Source organism: Salmo salar, chromosome ssa09 (genome assembly GCF_905237065.1).
Source record: "Salmo salar chromosome ssa09, Ssal_v3.1, whole genome shotgun sequence".
Lineage (NCBI taxonomy): Eukaryota > Metazoa > Chordata > Actinopteri > Salmoniformes > Salmonidae > Salmo > Salmo salar.
Genome location: NC_059450.1, coordinates 117,360,594 through 117,364,010, shown reverse-complemented (window position 1 = coordinate 117,364,010; position 3,417 = coordinate 117,360,594). Strand labels below are relative to the sequence as shown.

Below are 3,417 nucleotides of genomic sequence, written 5' to 3'. Positions count from 1 at the left end.
ATAGCACTGAACAGTGCCTTCTCAAGGTTAATGTGGCCATTTAGTCTGCACTAAGTATGGGCCTGATTAAATTATTGGTGACTTTTCAATCTAATTGTTTTTTTCAGCACCGAGGCCTTATCATTCTTCTGTTCTCCACTGTAATTATATGACAAACTTGTTTATTTCTTACCATACGTTTTCCTATATAAAGATACTGTAGATTAGGTGGGTGAACGGGGTTGGCTTGATGAAATAGTCATTACAGTAATGGCATTTAATGCTGAATGCAATGATGTGGGCTGAATACAACTGTTCTACTGCAGTAAATATTGTCTATAACACAACATAACACAATAGTGGTGATGTACACAAACAGATATGTTGAATCTGAACAAAAGCAGTAACCTATGCAGTCCATTTCTCAGATAAAGTTAACAGAAAGCACTGCTTTTGTTTTGATAGCCAACAATGAAACTGTCATGTGCAAGTATAGCAGAGCAGTACATTTAGGTCCAGGGACTCAAGAATCAATCAATCAAATCAATCAAATGTATTTATAAAGCCCTTCTTACATCAGCTGATGTCACAAAGTGCTGTACAGAAACCCAGCCTAAAACCCTAAACAGCAAGCAATGCAGGTGTAGAAGCACGGTGGCTGGGAAAAACTCCCTAGAAAGACCAGAACCTAGGAAGAAACCTAGAGAGGAACCAGGCTATGAGGGGTGGCCAGTCCTCTTATGGCTGTGCCGGGTGGAGATTATAAGATTATATATATTATTATATAATTAGATCCTCCCACCACCTCCATGCCCTCCACCACCCCTGCGCCTGTCCTAACTGGCTCTGCCTCCTCCTCCTCCTCCACCTCTGTGGGAGACAAGCAACGGGTCCCCTTTACCTCCCCCACCCTGGCAGCCCTGCCCCCTACCAACCAACTGGGTGCCATCGTGGGCGGAGCTGTGGGCGGAGCCTTGTTCCTCCTGCTGCTGCTAGTGCTGGGCGGGGTCTGTTACCTACGGCAACGGCAGACCTTCCGTGGGGACTACTACACCAAGCAGTACCTAGGGCCTTCAGACATGCAGAAGGCTCCTCCACAGCACGAGCTCCACCCCTCCAAGCCTGCCAATAACGTTTTTGTAGACAAGGACCGCGAGGAGTGGGGTGACCGCGAACGCAACCACGAGCGGGACCGCGAGCGACACCACCTGCATCCAACATCAACAACCATCATGAACAGCCACAACCACAGAGAGCCAGAGCGCCAGCCCAATGGCCGCACGAGGGCGATGAGAAATGGAGAACACCATGACCACGACCACCTGCGTAGCTACCCCAGCCCCCACCAGACTAGCCATGCCAGATACGCTGCCCCACCACACCCGCTGAGCAACGGCTCCCCCTACTTGTCGGATGACTGCTATGACAGTGGGGCCGAGGGGGACTATGTCTCTCATATGGATGGCTCAGTGATCTCACGCAGGGAGTGGTACGTCTGACCCCACCACCACCAGGCACGCTACTCTGCCAACAGACTCTGCCACCAGAGAGAAGAGAGACAACGCTGCAGAAATCACAGGAGGATTTCATACATTATTCAACAAAAGAGAATACTCACACGTTCTGCCTCTCTCTCAAGCTGTCATACATTTTGGCATCATCTCCTTAGTTCCTTCTCTTTTTCAACATGGTTTGTCATTTCGCAGTTATTTTCACTTGATTTTGATGGTCATCATGGAAGGTGTGTGAATTGCCTAGCCACACTGTGGACATGCCTTCATTCTGCACTAGAGGGCAAATCTGTGTTAACTAGCTAATGTGGGGAGGGAGGGCTTTCCCCAAAGAAAGATTAAGTAGGAAGGGAAGAGAGAAATCAAAAAGTGTAGAGTATTTCTGGCACATACAATATTATTTGGTGCAGTACGTGGATAGCATGGCTACAAATCACACAACATTATACTCATTATGTTCTGTCCCACACGTGTGTGTGTGTGTGTGTGTGTGTGTGTGTGTGTGTGTGTGTGTGTTATGAGTACCAGTGCCAACTTCGTCAGTAGATGCTGTCATTGCAGCAGGATGTCATAGGCTAGAACTAAGTCTGCAATGTTATGTATCAGTGTGGTGGTCTGTCTCACTGTCTCAGATAGCAGTACCGTAATGATAACTAATGAGTTAGAACTGGGTTTTAGTTAACCTTTTATATCACCTTTTCATACAGCGATTTTCAGCCCTATATAGAATATAAAAAAAGAAACTGACATGAGGGGGCGGCTGTATATTGTAAGAGGAGTTGCATGCATTCTGTAAGCTCTCCTTGTCTTTATTTATTTATGCTTTAGTATGCGTTAATATATAATCTGAAATGCCCGTAGTAATAGAATACGATTAGTAGACTGCAGGGTCCCGTGTGGCTCAGTTGGTAGAGCATGGTGCTTACAACGCCAGTGTTGTGGGTTCTATTCCCACGGGGGACCAGTACGAAAAGGTATGCACTCACTACTGTATGTCGCTCTGGATAAGAGCGTCTGCTAAATGACAAAAATGTAATGTAAATGTATAACAGAACATGGCCAAGATGTTCAGATATTCATAGATAACCAGCAGGGTCAAATAATAATAATCACAGGAGTAAATGTCAGTTGGCTTTTCATAGCCGATCATTGAGAGTATCTCTACCGCTCCTGCTGTCTCTAGAGAGTTGAAAACAGCAGGTCTGGGACAGGTAGCACGTCCGGTGAACAGGTCAGGGTTCCATAGCCGCAGGCAGAACAGTTGAAACTGGAGCAGCAGGTGGACTGGGGACAGCAAGGAGTCATCAGGCCAGGTAGTCCAGAGGCATGGTCCTATGGCTCAGGTCCTCCAAGAGAGAGAAAGAAGAAAGAGAGAAAGAAAGAAAGAGAAAAAGAGAGAGCGAAATAGAGAGAGCATACTTAAATTAACACAGGACACCGGATAAGAAAGGAGAAATACTCGCGAAATAACAGACTGACACTAGCACCTCGACACATAAACTACTGCAGCATAAATACTGGAGACTGAGACAGGAGGGGTCGGAAGACACTGTGGCTCCGGCCGACGATACTCCCGGACAGGGCCAAACAGGCAGGATATAACCCCTCCCACTTTGCCAAAGCACAGCCCCCACACCACTAGAGGGATATCTTCATCCACCAACTTACCATCCTGAGACAAGGCCGAGTATAGCCCACGAAGACCTCTCCCACGGCACCGCCCAAGGGGGGGGCATCAACCTGGGACAGGAAGATCACGTCAGTGACTCAACCCACTCAAGTGATGCACCCCTCCTAGGGACGGCATGGAAGAGCATCAGTAAGCCAGTGACTCAGCCCCTGTAATAGGGTTAGAGGCAGAGAATCCCAGAGGAGAGAGGGGAACCGGCCAGGCAGAGACAGCAAGGGCGGTTCGTTGCTCCAGTGC

General features: G+C 47.8%; 1 non-coding gene across 1 annotated transcript; it reads left to right on the top strand.

Moving 5' to 3' along the window:
- The first annotated feature begins 2,378 nt into the window (after positions 1 to 2,378).
- Positions 2,379 to 2,454, top strand: trnav-uac (transfer RNA valine (anticodon UAC)). Its single transcript has one exon. It is a non-coding gene; the product is annotated as a tRNA-Val (tRNA).
- The last annotated feature ends 963 nt before the right edge of the window (positions 2,455 to 3,417 follow it).